The 24,832-nt window shown below is 40.6% G+C and overlaps 1 protein-coding gene across 9 annotated transcripts in view; it reads left to right on the top strand.

The window, feature by feature from the left end:
• Positions 1–24,832, top strand: part of LOC108892381 (protein tyrosine phosphatase receptor type D) — a 344,319-nt gene that overhangs the window by 188,068 nt on the left and 131,419 nt on the right. For all 9 annotated transcript variants that reach the window (XM_051076295.1, XM_051076293.1, XM_051076297.1 and 6 more), the window contains exon 9: positions 7,575–7,612. The gene's annotated coding sequence lies outside the window, so the exon portion shown is untranslated. The remainder of the gene's footprint in view (positions 1–7,574; positions 7,613–24,832) is intronic.

Below are 24,832 nucleotides of genomic sequence, written 5' to 3'. Positions count from 1 at the left end.
ACTTTTCCTGGTCCATTTAAAGAAGTGCCAGCCAGTGTTATACCTGTAACACATACGACAACTCCTAATTGATTTTATAAGGCAGCTTAGGCTCTAATTGCTGATTTGCCTGGGGAGATTCTTGATCCAAATGGCTTAGCAACTTCTTCTGTGGTGTGCTGTTAGGAGATTTTCATTCATGGGAGAGTAGATAGGATGGGGATTGAATGAATGCATCAAGAAACAAGTTGTGTACTACATTTAAAGTAAATGCAGATACAAGCACACTGACACGAGTAAACAGATCCATTCCATGTACCTTGTGTTCACTCCATATCCAATCTGAAGGTTATCTTTTTTGGGGGTGGCACAGTAAATACTGTTCACATTTGGAGTACGATGATGATGATAACCAATTACATTATTTCTGACTGCAAGATCAGGAGAGCAAGGAAGCATTGCAGCGTGGTAAATAAATGCAACATCGTTTTCAATGTGTTGAAAGATTTAAGACAGACCTTCTACTTGGTTTAGATCAGGGAGAAATTAATTGGATGTTTTAGGTTTTTTGTGTTTAATTTAAACAACAGTACTCTAAACTTTGACACTAAATCCAGGGCAGATGAGTTTGATAACTATATCAACAAGATCTAAGTGATAAAGCACAGCACACTTTGAATTGCAATTTAACTGATTTATTTTCCTTCACTTAATAGTTGTGCTGTACAAAACAATAAAAAGTGTTCCCCCCTGTGTACTCAAAACTTGTCATCTCTATTGCCTTTGATTTTGAATGAAGCTACAATTCAAAACACATCAATAAATTACCTTAATGGTTATTAGCACAGAGATAGTAAATTCATCAATCAGGATTAATCAGTGCAGCAGGAAATCTTCAATCAGTTCAGAACTGAATGGCCATTAAGCTGATGTAGTTCATTTTAATATCACTGCATAGAAGGAAATCACATGTTGCTGCAGTGACCAAGGACAGTTTAGTCATCTGGCTGCAAACACTGCGAGTGGAATACTGACTTTGTGAACCGATGCATTTGCCATTTTCCCTTTTGTGCTTGAGTGGGCTTTGTGTAAAGGTCCAGAATTGTCAGCATTACTGGAACGTAAAGCTTATTTTAGTGTAATATTATGAAAAGTATAACCATGCAAAAGTCAGTCTCCTACTTGCTGTATAAAAAAGCTGTAGCTTTTCCAATTATGTAACTTTACACTTTCAGGTAGGGAAACTATAGATTGAATTAATTTAACTTTGTCTAAAGTGTCTGGCAAACACCAAACAGCAGACAGATGAAGTTAGAAACTAGGTGGTGAACATAGCAGATCATTTTGCAACTTAACAGCCAGATTTCTCTCTGCTGGCTAAAATATTCTTCTTTGTAATTTTGGAAGTTGATACTATGCCAATGTATTCACAGTTTGTTCTTCTGTACCAGAGTGAAAACTGCTTTAAAATATCTCCTTGATCATATTTTTTTCTCCTGTTAACATGGTTCAAATGTAGTGGTGGCCTGCTGCAGGGTGATTTCCTCTTGGCAGCACATAAAAATAGCTTTGCCCCGTTAGTTCTGATTTGTTGCAATGATACACCATTCTTTTCATGTGCATTTTTATTAGCTCTTGTCTCTCATGCAGCCATTTTTATGCACAACACCAGCTCAGGCCCAGAATGAATTGCGACATTAAGGTAATTTCCCGGCAAATGAAATTTTCACTGTCATCACCTTTTTTTGTAGTTGGTTATAGTCCATATACTTATTGGAAAATTATTTTTCTTCTAAAAGATCCTGACAGAAAATATTTTATCTAAGTAAGATTATATTAATGATACATTACAATCTATTGGCATACTCAAGCAAAATATTAAATTAAAGGTCATTTCAATTTGCTCATTATTATTATTATATTAATTATATTATTATTACTCCACTTATGAAGATTATTTTAAGAGGAGTAAAAGTATGAATAGTGAGCTTTCATAAATACATAAACACATGCATTTATTCTGTTATCCAAGACTGTACATTCCTAATATATAACTGTAGACACATCTGCTAGAATTTGAAAAAAATGCACTTATCAAAATGATGTAATAGTGTGCCGCTGAGACCTTAAACATAATTTCAAATTTATTCACCGCATCACAGAATCAGAAAACCATAAATTAAATTTTTTAAGCACAAAGGTCTGTGGTTAAATCTCGAAGGTGCAGCCTGTCTCTGATCAGCTCACACATTCTGTGTTGTTTTGGCCCCTATTTCCAAATCTGCTTCTCAAACACCCAAGAACTAAACAGTATGGGGATATGGTGGGAGTTATCTGACAGAATATATGCAGTTTCATAAGACTAGCCAGGCAGAAAATAGATTGGGGGTTGTGATTTGGGGGAGTTAGGATGGGAGTGGCGAGGGTTACAGAGAAATAATGTGTCACTCACAGTGTAGAGACTGCTGCCTCTGCAACTACGGCTGAAGCCTGACCAACAGCTTCTTCCACGTGATAAAACCTGAGCATTTTGTACCTTTTCACCTTCAGCTGCTTTAAATATCCAGACAGAAAGGCAACAAGAATATGAGACTTGACAGTAAAAAAGATCCATTCAGACACCTTTCTCTCGTCATTTATTTAATCTGTAAAGCTGTGATGTGAGCTCAGTCTTTCTGTATGTGACTTGACAGAAGTGCAAGGTAATTATTGAAACATATGGATGGCTGGGCCCTCTCTTAACCCTCTCACTAATGATGCTTGGCTATTACAGAAGGGCATAAGAAGGACACTTCTACCATTAACTGATAAATCCCACCAGAGATCCATGACTTCTCCTACACTTGTTGGCTAAAGACAATCTGGGAAAGGGGCAGTGTGTGTGTGTGTGTGTGTGTGGGGGGGGGTAATCTGATGCACATGGCATTTTTCATGCCCAAAAGTATTCTCCAAAACCAAAAAAGGGACCATGACCAACATGCTACAAATACAAGGAAAACATGGAACTGTTAAGAACCCTGACTGCGATCCCACCATAAAATCTTGTCTTGAACAGCTACTACTGTATTTGAGCAGATGCTTTTACCAACTGAGCAAAGCAACGCATGATGGACTAAGAAATCTTTAAAAAGGTTGCTCTCTGAGGCTGATTGTAGTCTGGGGTTTGCACATAAAATCACCACAATTGCTTAATCTTTGCTACATCAAAGCCTTTCCATTGGCAGCAGATTTAATTTAACTCTAGACGACCCACTTCAACTCCATTAACTTTCTTTGGTGAATGGGATCAGGGAAGATGCTTTCCCATAATGCTAGCTCGCTTAGGGCAATTTTTCAGCTTGGAAGCTGCAGCCCTCTCTCATGTTAATGGACCCAACAATTACTCTCCCTAGTCCATGCAAAACATGCCTACATCCCCCAGGTACATCACAGTGTGACCCAGCCAACTGGAGCTTTTGTTCATGTGGTCTTGTGGCTATGGGCAAAAGTGATGCAGCCATACAATGGACTAAAAGCTTTGGCGGACAGCAAGAGTCCCCAACACAATGGATGTAGCGGGTCTAGGAGCAGCAGTTGAAAATAGTGTCACTCCTTCAGCTATACGCAGCACTTAGACGATTCAGCTGAAATGGCCTTGTGCTAAACAGACCTCTGCATCAGCAGCAGCTATTTGAAGGGCTAAATATTTGCATAAGGCCATTATTAAAAGTAAAGTGGAGATGACAAACATATATAGCATTTTGAAAAGCATAATACTAAATACAACTCTAACAGAGTTTATGACTAGACAATAACCTGTGTTATCAAGTGCCCTAGCACAACCTTACTCTGCTGTTGATTTTATCTTGAGGCAGCACAGATACAGTGTACCAGAAGTCCAGCCGAGTGGGTGAAACTAAAGAAAATGAAAGCCAGAAAGTACAACTGTTCAGTTATTCTAAGTGAAAAATTTTACTCTGTTGGTGCTGATGAAACACCTCAACACATTTCCCAACTGGCACATTGTACACATCTCTGATTGGTCCATAACACCACAGCAGTTCTCACATCCATCTCTTCCAGTTGCTAATTGACACAGGAGAAAGGCTTCAGCCATTTCATTCTTTCCCTAAACGACTATTGGACGCTGGAGACCAGATGGTCTGTCTGCGAATGTCACTGGTGGCCAGTTGTTACATTTGACAATGTGGGCTGATCTGGCAAGTATCAGTACAATTTTTTGCTGCCTTCAAGAAGAAGCAACTGGGAAAATAGCACTTGGATTGATTTCATCCCTCATTCGGCGCAGAGCAAATATTTTTGACAAAGACATATGGTGGAGAGAAGTGCACAGCAGCAGGCTGCCCAGCCTCAAGCCTGAGCTGTTTTCACTTCATCGTTTCAGGCAACACGCACAAGAAATGTATGCAATGTCCACATGCAGGCATGCAGACATGCAGACAGACACACACACTGCCTTAGCTCAAACACACAGAAACAGAGGCAAGTGATAAATCTCTGCAGAGCCACAAATATTCCTCCATTACAGAATTCTCCCAAGGGCCTTTTCTTTTTTACCCAAAGCCTTATCATATTTACAAATATAATTCAACACATTGCTTCATGTTGGTTTTATTAAATCATATTCATCAGCCCACATAAAGTCAAACTATTTGTCTCCAGACCGCAACACTGCATGCCATATGTTGGCTGTAACATGTCAGGAAGTAGCAATGCTGCCTCAAAATTCCACCTCAGTCATCCTGTCTCCAGCTGAACCAATCTTTGAGAAATAGAGTCTTTCACCTTCAGTCCATTTGGAATTGGGGGAACCAACCTGACGTTCAAAGTTGCTTGCTGAAGCAGAGTCCCTGTCTGGGCTTTGGCAGCTGGACTGATAGCCAGCCCTGTGGAATGGCAGCTGTTGAAGGGCTTTTTAAATTGCACCCAGGTTGATGGGTGGCTGTCAGGAGGGCAATGGACAGAGAATTTCGAAGGGGGGAGAAAAGAAAGACAGATCAGGGAGGGAATGGGCGGGGGGGTAGGGGGATTGTTTGGGCTGGGAGGACAGTGACCCTGACACCAAGGTGTACAGAAAAAGAAATGTCTCAAATCCTGGGGAAAAAAAAGGGAGTATATAAACTGACGGCAGTGGAAAAGTGGTGTACAGGGAGTGGGATGGGGAGAGGGGCATTGGTAAGGCTGGGAAGGGGTGGGGGGTTGACATCAGTGTTGGAATAAATGGAGCGCTAAGGCCTGTCATCGCCAGGGTTATTTAGGTAGGCAGCACATCATCACTGTTCATCGGGTTTGATATTCCCAGACTATGTTTACAGACACCAGGATAATATCACTTTCTTTGCCTGCTTGATCGCCTGTCACAGATACAAATGGAAATGTCAAACGTCGACAGTGCTCTCATTCTCCTTTCCTCAGTGATCTACAGTAGCCTTTGTGCCCATCAAGTCTTACCATTCTGTTAATTACAATAGCTAAGACATGTTTCCACTGGCTTTTGAATGAAATCATTGTGAGCACATAATAGTATTTTCAAGTGTGTTTTGCCATTTACAGTGCAGTGGAACATGCTGGGTGTCATATAATGTGACTCTTTCAGCCTCACTGGATAATCTTGCTTTACTGTGGTTGTGCTGTGCAACAGATGGTGTTTTAAGAAGGTCATCATGTTTATTTCCCCAGTTGTTACACGTGCTAGTTTCATTATTTGGGGATATTTAAGACATAATCTAGAACCTGCCAAGGTGTTGTCAAACTGCAGCTGAGCAGACACAGCACTTGTTAAACTTATCAGACTCTGTGGAGATCTCTGTGGAGTGTCTAAGACTGAAATGTACAAAGCGTACCACTGAGCAGCAAATTATTTAAATAAACTATCCAATTAGTACTACTGAGTATGCTATCTTACAGCATATGTAGAATGACTAGCAGTAATGTCTGCCATCCTAACAACTTTATACTATAAAGTGAGGACAGGCTTGGGCGCCATTAAATGTGACTGTCTGTCTATTTCAGGGAAGAGACATTACTGTCTAGAGATATTCTCAGAATTTTTACTTGGAATTTACTTCCTGTGTCTTCACATACTGTCAGTGTTCAGCATAAAACAAACAGATTGATTTTCTTCTGTTTGTATCTCCAGCCAACGGGCCCTGTGAGGTTTTGATAGTACCAGAGTGGCTACATTCATGGCCAATTATTAGCCATAAATCTACGAAGGGCGGTGGGACCTCTGACAGGTGGCTCACTCTTTGCCTGCTGATTGCTGGAATGTACCTATTAATCATTTTCTGTATTCCCCACTGGTCAGGAAACCTTATTAGTAGAGGGATGGATCAGACACAATGGGGCTACCAATTTCCTCTCTCCTAACTCTCTGTTGTGTTTTGCTTTCTCTCTCATTTTGCTCCCTCCCAAATTATGCTCACATCAGATCCCTCTAATTCAAAATGGATTTTTTTTTAAGCTCGAGTACATCAGATTTCCAAAATGCCAGTTTTCACACATAACAAGCTGACATGTAGACCAATAATAAGTTCATGGTAATTACGACAATGTCTCAAAGACGATTTTATATTTCAAAATGTAAAAGATTTGTCATATCCAAGCAAATGACTGTATGCTTTCTCTGCATTCATTGAAACCAGGCACAGCACCCATAAGCCTGCGCCTAAACAGCCCCATGATTATCCGCTAGTGAAATGGCAGCATACTGTACATCAAACTGTAGCCATTTAGTCTCAGTAACTCCATGATATAGCTTGCATATAAACTAGGAAATAAATTCCCCTTCAGCATTTTGACAGCAGCTATTCAGATACTTAGCCCTCATACTCTGCAGTCATATTCCTCTGCCAGAATCAATTGCGCTGGCAACCATTGCCAAGCCTGAATTTTATCTCCCAGCTGGAAAAAAAAAAGGGGGGGAAGGGAACAGAGCATGGAGATATGCTGTTTATCAGTCACACGACTAATTCTCTCTCGATTCCCCTTTTGAAAGTGAACTTGGTATTAATCTACAAGACCTTGAGCGCCTTATGCACACAATCAGCAGTGACATGCCACCAACCCCCCACCCCCAACCATTTTTTTGGTCAATCTCTGACCTTTTGAGTGCTGCCCACATTTTAATTAGTACTAAACTAAAAAGCTGCTCAGTGCCCCCTTAACTCCCATTTCCCCTTTGTTCTCACAAGTCCCTTTTTGTGTGCCCCAATGAAATCCATGGGAGATATACCACATTCAAGCACTGATTGAATATCACTGGTGAAGAAGGGGTTTTTGTAACGGGTTGGAAAATTACAAGGGCTTAAGTGTCAGACACATATGCCTGCCAAATGTAATCAGTGGGTAATAAATGTTTGCCCTTTCCACTATAAAATGCAATGGCAGTACTGAATTAGTGCTCAGCTAAGGGCAGCAGATCACTACGCTGTTGTAGCTGTGATTAAAATTATTTCCCAACAACAAGCCCTACTGCTATCTTCACTCATGCTTCTTGGCCTCTTTCCCAAATGATATCAACTTCTTATCATAACAGCCTTTATGACAGCATAAATGAACTGTAATCTAACATGGTTTTTTGTTTTGTTCTGCAGCTCTTGAACTGTTGGGAAGGTTGCTTGAGCGCTAAAAGGTAAGCTTTTACAATCAGAACGGACACAAAAATCATTGTATAGTCAACAATAATGATGGGTTGTGGCATTTTAAGCTGGATTTCCATTTCAGCTCAGTCTCAGGACTGTGTTAATGCTGGTTGCAGCAGAATAGAGCCTCAGAGGGTAGAGTGTGAAGGTCTCTTGCTCTTTTCTCCCCACTGTTTAATTAGCATGGTCTCAGAGACTGAGGGTGCCGCTTTAGCAATCACGAATCCTGCCCAGCCAATAAGAACTTGTGTTCAACCACGTCTGACAGAGATAAATGGCATGCCGCAACATCTCAGCCTCACCCATCATCTCTGTTACCCATGCAATAGTGCATTGTGGGAAGACTAGAGAGCTGCCACAAATCTAAGTGGGCATGTGGGTCATTCGATAACAACATAAATCTATGTGGGTGTTTTCAGTGTGTTTGTGGGTGCAGTGTGCTCGCAAAATGAACCAGATCTGTTTCTGTTTGTATTGTATCCATGGTTGTGTGTTTGCTGAGCACATATTCAACATCTCAACAAGGCCCAAGAGCTGCACAGTGGAAAATTCTGAGGTAAAAATACACCCTCTTAGCAGCCTTAAACAATAAAGTGGGAGACACAATAGAGAAGAGTGCCCCATATTTCCTAATTGAGATGCTATTCATTTGTTCTATTTAACCAAAATGAGATTCAGGGGCTGGGTTTGGTCAATAGTTGGTAAATTTATGGCAGTTTTATTTAGTGAATGTGAACCAATCACAAATAAGGATGATGCATTACTTACTGTGACTTGATCAGGCAGAGTATTTTGGAGCTAAAGATTCAATTAAAAGAGAGCATTTTTGGGGAAAATGTCTGAAAATTGGTTTGTCTTTGAAACAAGGGAGCTGTTAGTCATCCGTGCAAAAGACAAGATTAACAGAGAGCTTCCCCTGAATACATTATATGCACCATCCTGCATTACCTAGTCTTTTGAGCCAGATGCTACATCTTGTCTAAGCACAGCCAACTTGGTCAAGAACCATCATGTCTTATGGGCACAAATTTGACAGAGAATTTTTTCCATACATGAATGTACATGAATTAAACCACTATTATTACTAGTGACACTGACAGTAAAAAAAAGGGGACGTGTCCGCAAAACAATCATGCACGAGATCTGTTTGAGAGAGAAATGGCGAGTCACCAATCTGCCAAGCCTAGCCTCGCACAGTTGGTTTGGAAGAGAGATGGATATCCCACACATGGACTGGTCTGATCTGACCGAGCAAAAACTATTTTTAGACATACAGTGTTGCTAGTTGCCACCGGTGAACTTCCCACTTAAACACAATATGACTATGAATCACTCACAAGCAAGCGCTGGGTCCAGAAAAAACCTGAGTTCATCAAGCTGAACCTAATCACAGCCTCCACTCCAAACAAGGAAACATACTGTGGGCCTGCAGACCATTCACTTTACACAGTGCAGTTTTAAATAGCTGCTTCTGGCTTAGTAGATGTTTACATTAAATCTGTTTCATTTTGCTGATTAACATACAGACTGTTCCAGACAATCAGTAAGATGTGATCATTTTCATATTTTCTCTGTATTAAGTGTTGGAATTTGTGACACAGTGTTCTTGCCACATGAACTAGCTTATGTTTTGAAAAATCCTGTCATAAAGTAATGGATTACAGAGACCTTTTTTATTTATTTATATCATTCTAAGGAGAATGAGACTCAAAAACATAATGTACCTAAAATAACCCCATCAGGTTTAATGTAATCAGAATATAGATTGTTTCCCATATCTTGACACTTATGACTGGCTCTCTCCTCTCCTCTTTCTGTGGATCATAGTAAGGGAACAGTTTGTAGCAGTGGGGGCATAATTAGTGATAGGCCTTGGACATGTCATACTCTGTTAGTCAGCCTCACTTTAATTCCTTTGTCTCCTCTCTGCTCCTAGCATTTATTCAGGCTGTGTATGCAAGTGTGTATCTTTACTCAGGCGTTACTGTGTGTGTGCATACTTAATGTATCTAGTAACATTTTGTTTTAGTCTATATAATACTATTATGGTATTAGAGGAAAGATATTTTTATCAAGATTTAAGTTTGCACTTACATGTTCATGTTTGTCCTTTCTGTTGTTCCATACCAGGATATCTGTGTGAGCGCCCCTTTGACTTCCTGTGGAACAAAAGAGAAACAGAACATTCAATTTTGGCCTCATCTCAGAAGCTAGAAAGGCTTCAATATTCAGCTGGCATTTTGACTATAATTAGAGGAAACCCTTTTTAGGATTTCTATATTCCTTTCTAGCAGTTCCCTGTAGCAACAAAATGCATAAAAAAGAGGTTTTGTATGATGCCAAAAGGTAGACTGGTGATTACTGTCAAAGGACGCTTTTTGGCATGATGAGTGTGTGTCTATGTGTGTAAGTGTATGTGTGGAGTTTGCAGAGGGGTTTCTCAACCTAGGCTGTTGATGTGAGGGCGGATGAAAGCTGCTTTGAGGATACAGTAGACGGCTGGGAGGAAAAGCTCTCCCTCTGCCACCTTCCTTTGCTTTTCTCCAATTTTCCCTCTCTTCTTCATCTCCCTCCTTCATTTCCCTCCGTTCTACCCTCTCTCATTCTCCTGCCACTCTAACCCTGCTATCTCCCCTCGCCTGCCTCTCCCCTCCCTCTGTTGTTTCCCTATCCAATTTTCCCTATACATCCAGCCCACTCTTCCTCTGTAGCCTCTTTCCCCTGCCATAGCTGTCTTCATGCCCGCGCTCATCTGTAACCGCTCTTCTTTTTGTCCTCCCTCTTTTTAGTCTTTTTTTCCACTCACTCCTGACCCTTCTTTTATCCCCATGTGTGGCTGGCAGCAGTGAAGGACACTGCCCACAGCATGATGATTAGTCTAAGAAACATCCCTAGAAATCAGGGGTTATGCAGGCGTGGATTAAAGTCCATGTCCAATGTATCATTCAAAAAAATTCACTCCCTACTTAACTATAGTTCATGTAGTTAGTGCAGCGTTGTTGCCTTAAATACGCAACTCATTTCAAGATGTCAATTTCTAAATGTGGAGCACAGGGTGCAGGTGTGTGCCCAAAGCCATTTTAGAGAATATTCCTTCAGCCACAGCACATGGCACCTCTGCAGATAGCAACCCTTTTGCTTCTGTTCTTTCATCACGCTATATTAGCTTTACAAAGAAAAAAAAAACACTGCAGTGTGTTTGGAAGTGAACCTTGAACTTGAATTAAAATCAGAGAATAGCCAGATTTTTTGCAACTCTGCTTGATTGGATTACTCCTCAGGTAACCTCCTGAACTGATCCTATGTGTCATTTCTATCCATGCCATTTCTATCCAAGTAGCTGGGGGAAAAGCGGAAAATTATTTTCTCTAATATAAACCTATTGGAAAAAATACAATTTTACAACCTTGGTATGTAGTTTTCTACATGGGTACTCTTACAGAGCCTGCACTCCAGAAAGTGTGTACATTATATTATCGCATCATCATATATTTATCAGAATATTTGTTATTTTCCAGTAGAAACATAACTGCCATGTGATAAAGATTACATCAGGGTTGTGCTGTTATTACTCTAGACCTACATCCTTTCCATTACCAATCATCAGAGGACAGACTTTGTCTGTGGCTTATTCAGACTCCAGATACACATCAAAGTCCACTGGTTGCACAAAGCTTGCTTGTTCTTGACTATCTTAAGTAGGACTAATTTTCTATGTATTGGGGGTAAATTAGGACTGCTTTCAAACTAACAAATATGGCTGACTGAGATAAAGCTCCATGCTGCCTGAGTCTGTTCACTCCAGCACAAAAACATGTTTCTGGTGGAAAAATTTGACAGTTACAAGGACATTTTAAATTCAATATTTAGTGAAGAAATGGCAGACTGAATATGCCTTTTCATGGGGTTACTGTGGTGTCTAAAATCTCTCCCTTTTCATGTCTTCTCCACAAATTTGTGAGTAAATGACAAATTACGGTTCATATTTTCCTCTTTTGTGTTTCTTGTCAGTGATTGATTCTTAACACTGAAACACAGCTCAAAGCACTTAGTTTTGAGATAGTGTGGGGGTGGGTTGACTAACTTTTAAAGCTTGAAAAGTGCAGTGTATGTTTTTGTGCAACTGTCTAACTCCTATCAGACCAGTCGAGAGGCAAAATGAACACTAACCTGGCATACCATTCTGCAGACAGCACCTGGTCTTTCCTCAGATATTTTCAAATACCTAACCACACTATCCAAATCAATCAATCAATATTCTTAACAGATTTCTCCACAGACACATACTTAAAATGTACTATCTCATCCTGCATTCATAGGAACGCTTGCATCACTCCCATATGCCCATACTTGCTCATACCTCTGGCATTAGTTGCCTGATTGTAATTCACTGTCTACTATTTGAAGAGCCTAGGCAGCTTGTTTGCTATTGATTTTATTTACAAGGCTTCTATATTTTACTCTGTGCAAAGCAGAGCAGTTGTTTCCAAGTGCATGCATGAATCAATGCTTCCCTGGAGCCTGTGCTGGTGACTGCATGCAGTTCAATACCTCCAATTTATGTTTTAATTACGATGATCTACTAAGTGTTGGGAGCTTGGCCCTGCACTCACAATCAGCATCAACAAGCCCAGCAGCATGCATTGTATTGTACATTGAATTTTACTGTCTACATAGGCAGACAGTAGTTTTGCCTGCATTCATCAAATTGCCCTGAGTCGCAACTGTGTTGATTTCTAGTGACGATGATGGAGAATGCGGCTGAAAGGATGCTGCACTTTTTGCTGCCATGCAAGTGGACTGAAAGGATATGTATACAGTGGGAAGCTGGTAAAAAGATCTTGAAAGCATTGCAGTTATTTTCATATTTACAGTGTAGCACTGTGTTGATTTCTGGGAAGCCAAGCACAAAATACCAGGTTGTGGTTTATTACATGGTTTACTATCAGTTGTCGTTCAGACACAGTATAAAAACAACAACATCTCAGCTCTGACAGCCTTATTTGGCACTCTGGCTCTAGACTGGATTTTATACCCATGTTTGTTCCATACTGTTTTTGTTTGGCAGAACACTATATCATTTGATCACTTGCTGTTAGAAGTGATTGCTCAACTCAGTATGCCATATAAGTGGCTTCTGGCAAGCCTGAAAGCTATAAATTTCATTGACTCCTGTAATTAGGACAGATCAATAAAAGGCAGTTTCTTTCACTGCTTCCCAGGACTGTATTGCTTGGTGCACTTTCCCAGGTCTTAGTTCTATTGCAATCACTCAATATTATGACATAAAACCACCATAAAATGCTGAAAAAATGTTTACGGTGTATTTTACAAACATACATATAGCAGTGCAACAACATTTTACAGTATCAATTTGAAATTGTGAAGAAATACTATGCTATAAGAGACCACCAGGGTTCCACTCTGCTTTCAGAGATTTTCTTTCTTCGTAATTTGTTGCTGTTGTTTTGTCTTACGCCATCTGCAGATGCTCCACCAGTAATACCTATTAAAATACAGTAGAAAAACGGCCCCATAGCGTGCTGCTGTCAAGCCTCTTAAGTTGATAGCTGTGTCTTTGCACACTGCGGGAAGAATCCCTTTCTGTCAAACAACAGCTGGTGAAGACAACATGATGCGGAGGCCACGGACGAGTGAGCCATCAAACCTCCGTCTCTGACAGTATTTTGGCAAGCCACGTTTCATAAGAGTCTGTCTCACTCTGCTCTGCTTTTATGGTGCATGAATCAATGATAATTGTGCTGTGTTCTCACTTGAATGGCAGAAGTATCCCCCCATGTGGCAACAGTCAAAAAAGAGAGTTGGAGGGATGGATCAAGGAATACCCAGAAATTAGCATGAATGAAATGAATCACAGTTCCCCAGGGATTATGATTCATTAGCTGGAAAATGTTCAGTGCAGAAAGCATCGGTAGCACTGTGCCAATACAACTAATATAAATTATGAGCAGCTATGAAAAGCAAGGTTATGAGGTATGTCTGTTGTTGACATGGGTTCAAAGAAGAGGTATATGCCAGGCAATTAATCTACTATAGCTGTTCTATAGCTGTAGCTGATCCAGTGGGATGTAGAAGGTGAATGAAAAATTTTCTTTAGGGACTACTAAAATGTTATATTTTTTATTATTATTATTGTACGTCATCCAAGCTCTATAGTGTGTTCAATGCACATTGTAGATCAAACATGCTACTCACAAGCTTTCAAGCAAACACTGTGATCAAATCAAAGCCCGACAACCTTATCCCCAGCTCCATCAGGGCCTAATTCCATTCCAAACCAAGCTCCTATTCTCCTTTCCCTTATCCCTTTTGAAAAGCCCAGTGATTAGAAGTAGACTTAAAGTTGACTATAGCACCCCCGCCGCCTCACACCGCCCCCTTCCCGATGGGACCTTCTTGAATTCCCAAAGCCTCAGCCAGTTTATCAGCATCAGGGGATCAGGCAATCTCCCCCACCCCCTTTTCAAACGGGGAGCCCAATGTGTTCCGCAGTCCTCGGTGTAATCTCTTTGGCTGTCGACAGATCCAGTGAGGGGTCAGCTGTGATAACAGGATCACTCAGGTGGAGACAGGGGAGGGGGGCCACTAAAGAAAGAGACAGAAGCTAAAAAGATAGGGATGCAGGCAAGCGCAAGGTGAACTCTGCTGGCAATTCAGATCTTTGTGCAGCACATGCAAAGCCACAGGATGTGCATGGAGTTACATGCCCACACATGATCATGCCTGTGTGCAGAAACACAGTTATTCACTTCTTTTGTAGAGAGTAACTCTGGAATGATTAACACTTCCAATAATCAATGAATTGTTTAAACCATTAGGAAAAATGCATAGTGTTTGCTGGTTCCAGCTTTTTCAACATTACGATTTTCTGTTTTTCTATCATTGTCAATTCAATATTTTTTGGTTTGGAATGACTCAGACAAAACAAGCAATTTTTTTGACATTGACATTGCTGCAGGCTATGAGAAGAAACTGAGCTTATGTTTGGAAACCATTTTTCACCATTTTCAGACACTGTATAGACTAAACAATTGATCGGGTAATCGAACAAAATTAATCAATAATGAAAGTAATCATTAGTTGCAGCCCTAATATAAGCAGCAGTCTTTGGTGCCAAATGTAATTTTAAAAAGCCTCTGCTGAAATAGACACAATTATGTCCCAACTATTATAGTGGAAATAATGGGAAATTCAATATTTGGTTACAAACTGAGCCCTATTTGACATGGCTGGATGCCTGACAGAGCAGCGAGGCACCCTGACAGGGATATTTTGGTCCATCTTGCCCAGTCTGCCTCTCTCTGCATCCACTAGCACTCTGACCTGGCATCTTATTAAAAACTGCTATCACCCATTGAGAAAAAAAAAGAGCAGCAGTGGCCATAAATAGTGGAAGAAATGGTAAGGTGAAAGGTCATGCAAAAATGAGGAGCTACAGTGTCAATTTTACGCTTCCAGTTGACATCGAGCAGCAGACACATATAAGCCATTACTTACACCCTGTCACACATGCTAGCATCTATGCAAAGTTTTACAAACAGATTTCATATGCATACGGACGCACTAACATTCATACACTCTATCTCTCCTCCCTCTTTTTCTGACTCTCTCTCTCTGACACACACACGCTGAGAAGCAGCATGGTAGGCAGTGACACAAAGCTAATGCCTTGTCACACAGGCTGTCAGCAGATTAGCCAGTGGATTACACCCCAGCCATTAGATGTGCACAGAGCGAAAGGCCACAAACATGGCAGAGAAAGAGAGGAGGGGAGGAGAGGAGAGAGTGTGAGACTGGCAATGATAGGGCATATTCTGGCATAAGGCATTGGGACAACTAATGGAGGATAAGTTAAAGGAGAGGAGAGGAAAGGGAAGACAAATAAAGCCTGGTTAAGTGGCGCAAAGAAAGAAGCCAAAGTGACACAAAGAGGATGTTGAAGGGAAAATGTTTGGATAAGAAAAAGAGATTGGGTCAAGGGAATTTGCTGCTAGAGCAGTGGTAACAAGATAATCAGACAGACAGGACAGAAAAGGTAATAACAATAGTAAAAGGGAGAGACAGAGAGAAAAACAGAAAATGTGAAAGGAAAGGTGGGAGAGTATCCAGCAGCACATGAGGCAGCAGAGAAGGGGCGGAGAAGTTGTGGAGTGTGCAGGTGAAAATAAAAAAGAAGTGGAGTGGAGGTGACGAGAGACATGACAAGGGAGAGAAAGGGGAAAGAGGATGCTTGAAAGGCAGAATAAGAAGGGAAGAGGGGGTAGGGGAGGAGCGGAAAGAGATGGAAATAAAAGCACCAGGAGTAGAGATTAGAGGGGAGAGATGGGATGTGAGGCATCAGAGGAAACGATGGAGAATACTCTGCAGTACATTAAAAACAACCCAGCACACAGATGAGCAAAATAGTTGGTAAGAAGTGGAAGATGGACCTTAAAGTAGAGTATGGCAGAGAAAACGTAAAGATGGATTCAGTGAATGGCAGTGGGATATGTACTTTTCTACTTAACAGCATCCACAAGCATTATGCACTTATAGTTTGGCCTTTTGACATTGCACAATAGATGTCTATCCTGTCCTGGGAAACTGCATATTTAGCTTGCTATATGTTGGCATTATTCTCCTGCCACAGGCTAACTACCAACAGTTTGTTATCGGGCACATTGTACATATACTGTGCATTAATAGGAACCTTTTCACTGAGAATTAGGTTGATGTGGAGTTTGCAGGCTGTAAATCCAAAACAATAAGCTAAAAGAGGCTAAAACAAGTCATACAGCTTAAAGAATTGTTGAGTTGGGTGATGATTATCAGTGTTTGCCATCATGAGCCATGGCTTTCACATTACACATGCCAGATACCAGTTAGCTTTATTTTCTGCAAATGAATGAATAAAACCTGATAGTTAGTTCAGACTATAGCAGTCAGAACACTGTACCTTACTTTGGCCTATAGTAGTATAATTTATTTGGTTAGATTGACAAAACAATCTCACCTCAAGGTCCATTTAATAGCTGTTCTAATGCCTTTGATCACATGATATTTATCAACAGATTGTTTTAGCCAGTTGTCATGGAATTACATATATTCAATTCCATTTTTTTAATGTGAATTTGAATTTTCATCAAATATTTTTCCTCAATTTGAGGGCAACTGGTAAATTCCATATGTTTGTGAAATCATTACTGACAGCAAAGCAGAGCCTGAACAATTTGGTTAGAGTTTGATCAAATTTTACAGCTTTTTCTAAACTGTAAAATTTAGAAAAAGTGGACACATTGCTTTCCTCTGTATGTTCCTAACAGCAGATGGCACTATTGATGGCAGTAGCATCAGAAACATTTCAAGCACTTGTCAGTTTAACTTTTACCATTGCACTCTTCGCCATCTATCACCATCGTCTGAGTAGAATGAAAGCCACTCCCTGTATTACAAGGCGATGATTACGTTTACGCTTTTTTTTTCTCTTTTTTTTAAATCAGTGTCTGGTTCCAAGTGGAGAGGTGTCAGGCCTTCTCAGTTGGTGTTTCATTTTACAATAATCGATTTCACTGCCCCTACAGTCACCACCACCTACAGCCCCCACCAAAAAGCCACTTTGCAGATGCAATGCCACATAATTGTCTGCTGGATTTTCCTGTTAGGGGCTTCATTTTGAGCTGGTATTTATGTAAGAATGGAAGGGAAGATGTCAAGTTAACACGGGCTGATGGGAAATTCTGATATCCATTCAGACCGGTAATTGTGTTCAGAGAAGCTATGAGAAACCTGTCGTATACTGTGTTCACACAGAGGGTATATGTTTAGTGTGTAAATTGCATGCATAGTTTAAGCTATGGGTTCTAGGGGTGCAATGGTACAGGTAGCCCACGGTCCGTACCTCGGTTTTTGGGCCATGGTTTTGGTTCAGTTTCGGTACATGCTTTGTGCGTAAAGAGAACATTTTTTTTCTCCCAAAATTATATCCTTGTTTTGCTTGTCAGCAAAAACTGCATTTCACAGTAAACAACTTCCAGTATCACTTGTGTACTGAATAATATAACGCTTTTCCTTTCAAGTTAACTGTTACTAAACACAACACTTTCAAATGGTAAACTGCCTCTTATTCCTTGACTACTTGTATATGCTATACACTGTATAGTATACAGTGTATAGTAGTGCTGGCCATGCCTGTTTGTTTTCTTTTTCTTTTTTCCCACTTCTGTGAGTGAGCTGCACTTGCAACCCGGCTCCAGTTACAGTGTGAGAGGGGGTGAGTGGGTGCAGGCACAACAGTGATTGGACATTAACTCACGAGGAGGGCTTTCACCTGCCTGGACAAGCACACCCCACACACACACACACACACACACACACACACACACACACACACACACACACACTGGAAAGCAGTAAGTGCCAATGCGAAATGAATTGCAAAACCAAAAACCCACGGTCCATAAGGGCGTATTGTACTGTGCAGGGTGGACCGAACGGAGATTCAAGATTTTACAGAGTACCGTTGAATCCCTAATAGGCACATAGCACTATATTCACTGATTATTCTTGATGACTGAGGTGGGAAGGGGTTCATATGTGTCTGTATTTGCATGCATGCCAGTATGTGTGCATGTATTATGCACTGTGTGTGCATGCATGCATACATGAATGTATCTGTGTGTGCATTTGACATAAAGGCTGATGTCATTCAGGACACTTTAGCTGGTTGAGCGATTCGAATGTGCTGTGGAATGAGCTGAGTCTCAGAAGTGCTGGAGGGAGATTGGGGGGGGGTATAAATGTGTGAATCCCCACGGGATATTTAGACTGTTTATTATGATAAGCCTCTGTGCATACACAACCTCCACATAAACATACAGAAGTACACACATAAACTCATGTGCACACATGTAAAGGAAGAATGGAAGAAAGGAGAGATCAAGATGCAGACATAGGGAAAATGGCAGACAAAAGAGAGAAAAAGAGCAAGAGACACGTGATTTGCACATGCACATTGATAGGTTCATAGTTCACAACCTATAAAAACTAATTTCACACCAGCCTATCCATACCAATCTCTTGTGGGAGCCATTCCACTTTTTAAACCCCTCTCTCACTTAAAGCAGGCCCAGATGTAAGTCAAGGGGCTGCTTTAGATTAGCCAGAGAGAAAAACTCATTTCCTCTGCCATTTTACGAGCATTTAATTTGAAACAATTAAGATATTACGGTGCTGCGGATTCACTACACAGAGTGACAGCTGGGAGCAATCCCATAAACCCCTGAGCCAGTGAATGAGGCACCTTGCTACTCTCTTTTGCTCCACTCGCCTCCTCCTCCATCTCCTCTCTGTTATTTCAATGAAGCATTTAGCTTAAGGCTCTGTTGAGGTGAATGTGCTACCTTTGCCTCAGCTGAGATCTCGCTGCTACCGCCAATTACTTTAGCAGCTCATAAATGCACCAGTTGGCTGATGATAGAATGGCCAAATTTCCCTAGTCTAAAGGGAGGAAGTGAGCACAGAGGATGTTTACCTTCTGGATGGCTTTTTCCATCACACCTTTTATTGCGTTATTGGATTTATAGCATGAGTTGCATGACTCATCTTTGGAGGAATAAATGGGAAAGATGCAAACTATAGGGGGCAGCAAATGGTAAGCTGAGATGCAGATACAGTAGTACACTGTACACTGTGGCAGTGTAGTCAGTATCATTAAACAGTGCTGTTCAGTGACTGGACCACTTGTTTCATGTCATGTGGTTTGTTTATTTCATGGGCTTTGATGACACACTTATTGATGGCACTCCATGTCCTATCTGTCCTACACTTGAAGAACTTTGTCACTACCTGACTTCGAATTCAAGCTAGCTTTGTCAGCACTCGCCCATCAATTCACCTACCTTCCACACTGGCATAGAAGGGCATCGGAGGTGTGAAATTGATGAAGGTGTGCTTGTGAAAATGTCAGTGGGGGATCACTGGCCAGAGAGAGAGAGAGAGAAAAAGAGAGAGAGAAAGAGAGAGAGAGAGGAACAGTATATTTTGGGATGGAGAGGGTGACAGATAGGAGTGGCAAAAGCTCCTTTTCATGAACACTGAACTGTAAAATGGAGGACCCAGTACAAACAATGGCTGTGATCAATCGGCTATGGTGAGAGGCTTCTCGTAAAAGCCCAATGCCAGCCCACACCTGCTGAAAGAGAGAGGAGTAGAAACAGACAGAGTGAGTAAGAGACACAAACAGAGATGAGGTATGTGTCACTACTAATTTGGGGGAAGAAAGTCAGAGGTAGAGAGCAGAAGGAGTGGATGTAGTGAGTAGGGTAGAGAATAGGCCAATAAATGAGCAACTGGGATAAGATGATGGTAGAAGGAGGTAAAAGGCTTTTATAGAAGGGAAGATTTAAATAAATGAAAAGACAATGAAGGGGAGTGAAGGGAAAGCAAGAGTATGGTTTTTACTCAGAGACACCTATCTGAATCGAGGCAAGGATTTCTGAAAGACACATTAACATATCAGAGCTTTTTACAATATTCTTACTGGTTTACTTCATCTTATCTACTCTGTCCATCCTGTGAAGGGTTTGACACGACAAGTCTGCTGGAAACATGTAAAAAAAATTATAACTTAAGCGTAAACATCACTTTGTCCCAATTGACTTAACCTCATTAGATAAATATGGCTGCATTATTTCTTATCAGTTTATGAGTTCATTTTTCTCTTTGACAGAGAACATTTCAATCACAGTATTTTTTTTACAATGTCCAAAGGTATTCAATTTACAAGCATATTAAACAAAAGAGTAATCAACTAAACATTTCAGTGCTAGCTTAGATTATATGTACACATAGAGCACATATTCCATTGTTTTGGGATGGTTTGCATTTACATGCAAACACCACATAGTGCAACTCAAAAGCAGAGTGACTAATGCATCTAACAGTATCCATGGTGACTGATGTTTCCCGCTTATGGAGGAGAGTGGTGAGTGCTTCTCACAGTTTACCTGCTTATGTATACCCTCACTCTTAATAAGCAGCACCCTCCACAGCTGCAAATGTAGACCTCATGCAGGCTGACAATCAGTAGTGACGTGCTAGTGGGGTTGGATCAGTGTGAGAAAGGGCTTTTGTCGTGCTTTAAAGCAATCCCAGTATCAATGCCAACCTTTTGTTTAGTACAACAAACACCTTAGCCAAGCATCTTATATGTGTATATGTACACTTAGACACACTACACATCCATATTCAAATACAGATTTTCTAATGTTTCAATGGACAGATGTCCTGAGCTAGGTTCCACAGAGTGCCTCTGTCAGCCAGGAGTTGACTCAATCTGTCTAAACTTCTTTTCCTCGCAACTGCTATCTCTCTCTTTGTCTCTCTGTGCAGGCTGCTGCACACCGTGGCTGCTCACGCCATCCCAGTTGATCTCTTAATGGACCTAATTGCTTTTCAGCTCATTGCACCCTATGCCAACACTAAACTAAATCAAACCGTGGTCCCATCCACAAGCCTCATCGCGAATCTGATTCTGCTTGACATCATAATAAGGTGATATTGACTACTTATGACTCAGCAGTCTTAGAACAGATGAGTAAACGTGCGCCTCTCGTCATGGTGTGCCCCGTGACAGGCGGAGCTGCTCAGGTCACGTAAGGGTTCATGTTGCCATCCTTCAAAGTACAGCCCATTGTGCTCCCACTGACAATGTGCTTGTGACCCTGTCTGTGGCAGACAATATATTACACATTGTTGCACACTGAACTGTGGATTATAAACAGTGATATACACAAGGAATATATGCTGCCTCCGGATGGTACAATCTGAATTCATGTCTTCTTCTTTGGCCTTACAGCCTCACTTCTCTGGCCTTACTGAGCTAATCAAAGCCAATCAAACATGTAACATAAGCCTGGAGTCAGCCCCTCCAATATGAGGCAATCTCACACTAGACTAAACATGTAGTCACCTTTGCCAGAATTTAAGACTACGTGCAGTCAGCTCCGTAGGTATTGTGACACCATGCTACAGTCAGCTGCACCAAATATAGTTAATATCTAACGTAAAACTGTTGGCAGCACCTCCAGTGAGAGCTAAAGTATTACCACAAGACTCACTCCAGGTTCAGCTATCTTGGTCCAACACTGCAATGTGGCAATGAATTTAAAGGCCCTGAAAAACTATTTTCTCATTCAGATTTTTACTATGAGCAATGGGCTCCTACAGGAACACAAAACTTTCAGCTAATGTTAGAACATCTTTGCTTTCTATTACATAAAATGTTGATGTCATGTTTCTGTGCACCAATGCAACATCTGAATCAAAATGTGATGACAGTTGTTGTTTGCTCATGTTGTCTGCACTGTCAGTCAAATCTGATCAAACCACACCCACATAGTCCTGATGAAGCAGATTAGCTGAGTTTTGACTGTTAAACTTTTAATAAATAATAGCTAAGGATGTTTTCCGCACATTTTTAAACTTTGGTTGTTGCTTACACAACCATCTTAGGCCCAGGTAACTCTCTGGGGGGATGATGTGGAAACATTATTAGGTTCATTTAATAATGTGGCTTCAGGAAGTGTTACAGAGTGTTTTGCCCTGGGGGACGTGTCATATGGCTGTCATTGTTTCCAAGTTAAGTAGGTCACTAAGTGAATTATATAGATGTTATCACTGATTGTGTAAGGCTTCATATACAGCTGTCTGGCATCTGACCAGGAAATTAACCACTTCTTCCCCATCATGTACATAATTATGGCAATCAATCTCACCCTCAAACTTTACAGTCACTTCAACCACATCATAAAATCTTATGTTTTGTCTGCAATGAACTCTGCAACTATTAAGTCTTCCAATTTCGACTAAATGTTAATTGCTCATGAAAGCATGACTGTATGCTTAGCCATTCATCATGTCTGACAGATTCTAAGAGGGAGAGAAGTATTAGATGTCTTGGCCAAGGACTGGAGTTAGGTGTTGGTTTACATTTTTCGTGCCTTGGAGATGTGTGTAATATCACCTTGGCATTTGTCGCTCTTAGCCCACCACCTCCCACACCTACCCCCACCCTTCTCTCCCTCCCTTGACTGCTTGGGCAGCGGCCATAAACAAGTCAATCTCCATCCGTCTCAACACATTGGATTAGATTTATCCGCTTAAGATAGATTGTTATCCCAAAGAGCGTGAGTCTCGCTTGATGGGGAAATTAATTTTACGATGACTGGTTTACTTGATCGGGGGTTGTGAGGGAGGTGGGGGCTATAAATGTATCAACTCTGGGGCGTGAGGAGCTGAAAACAACAGTCCTTGTTTTTGATTCAGACAAGTTGTCTCTCTTCTCCACAGTGTTATACATGGTGTTGTCTTTGGGTCGCACAAACAAGAGTAATGACTTGACTGACAGTCATTTGTAAAGCGCCAGCAACTTGTCAAGGGTGAAAAGGCTTGAACCTCAGGCTATAGGAAGATTGACAGTGAAAGATATTGTATTTTCATGTCTGTCTAAAGTTAAATGTGAAATTGACAATTTTGTATGCATAATTGTAAATAGTCTGCATGATCAGGAGTACAGTGCAACTTATCCAGAATTGAAATGCTGCCCATGGAGGAGAAAAATCCCTCTAAAATAGCTGTCAGCCCACCCAAATCTTAAGTGTTAAACTGATACGGCAGTTATTGGATTGAGTTGCAATGGAACTGACCTCAGCCTATTGAGCAACAAAATCCAGTCTGAGCATAGTCCTTAGTGTAAATTCATCTGACAAGCATTACTTACAACCTCTCTTAGCAGACTAAAAGCAAACATCTTTTCTTGCAACTTAAATAACAGGGCGATTGATTTTCTACCTGTGTTGCCTCTGTCTGTTTCTGAATCAGACTGTTTAAAGCTGATACACAGAGAAGTATGACTTTAAGAAGCAGTTTTATCCCCACTGAGATAAACACTGTGCCTTGTCAAAAAATTCTACTAAATCTATAAATTGATTAACTTTTTACAGAAACTTACATAGTCTCTAAAATTCAGCTAATAGAAAATATGTCATTTAAGATCCACTCACTCTACTGCAGCGACACAAAGGGTCACTCAAGGACTGAGCTTTTACAGTGCTAAAAACATTATACATAAACTAGAGCATTTCACAAATAAAAATTTTGACCTAATGATGCCACTAGATGAAACATCAGGCAATCACCAAAACTGTTTCAATTCACCCTGAAGTGGACATTAGTATCTGCACCACATTTAATTCCAAATCCATCCAAATTGTTCAGACAGCGAAAACTTCAACCTGGTGGTGGTGCTAGGAAATGTCAAAGATCACCAAAATTATTAGGATTAATCCTCTGAGGACCATGAATGTCTATAAAAAAATTTATGACAATCAATCCAATAGCTGCCAAGATATTTGAGTCCACTTCAGATACTTTGCATAATCATAAACTGCACAATATTCAAATATCCATGCTTACAGGGATATTCAGCTAATAAATATTAACTTAATATGGCATTCTCATTATTCTTTGGCAGCCTGTAAGGCAACCCACTACCATTGTTCAGTATTGAAAAGACAAAAAATAAATAAATCAAAATAAAAAAAGGCAAATTTAACAGAATTTCAAAATAAATGAGAATATTCAATGCTAATTAGTTTTGTTAAGTCAGAATAGTCCCCACAGATTTACTGTGTAGGCAGGTAAACAGAGAAACACATACATCAAAAGATATGCCCACATTATTCATCCAGAGCAAATGCATATTGATATTGTCTAACCTTTAGCATCCTTAGCTGCATTTGCATTGTATTTACATAGTAAATGTCAATCAGTGCTACACTTTGTGTGACCCCACACATGTATAAATGTAAACATGCCGAAGGCAGTATATCAAACACTGTTGGCTCAACATCATCATAATGTATTGTCATTGTCCTACAACAAAGAAAACATTTGCCAAGTGAGATTTTTTAAATGTCCCCACTGTCATGAGTATTAATAGGCAAACTTGCAACGTGTGGTAATGCTGAATCTCAGCCTGGCACTCAGGTTTTCTCTGTCTTAGATCCCTCTTATTGAAGGACAGCTGGTTTATAGACTACCACGTCTTGCTGAGCGACAAAGTTCAGCCATGATAGGCCAAGCAAGGCAGGCTCTTTGATAAATCCTACCCTTGCCCCCATTTATCAGCAAGCGCTGCTGTATTATTACTA

This window comes from Lates calcarifer, linkage group LG15, assembly GCF_001640805.2.
Source record: "Lates calcarifer isolate ASB-BC8 linkage group LG15, TLL_Latcal_v3, whole genome shotgun sequence".
NCBI lineage: Eukaryota > Metazoa > Chordata > Actinopteri > Centropomidae > Lates > Lates calcarifer.
Note: the sequence above shows the minus strand (reverse complement) of the source record. Positions and strands in the feature narration are given on the sequence as shown.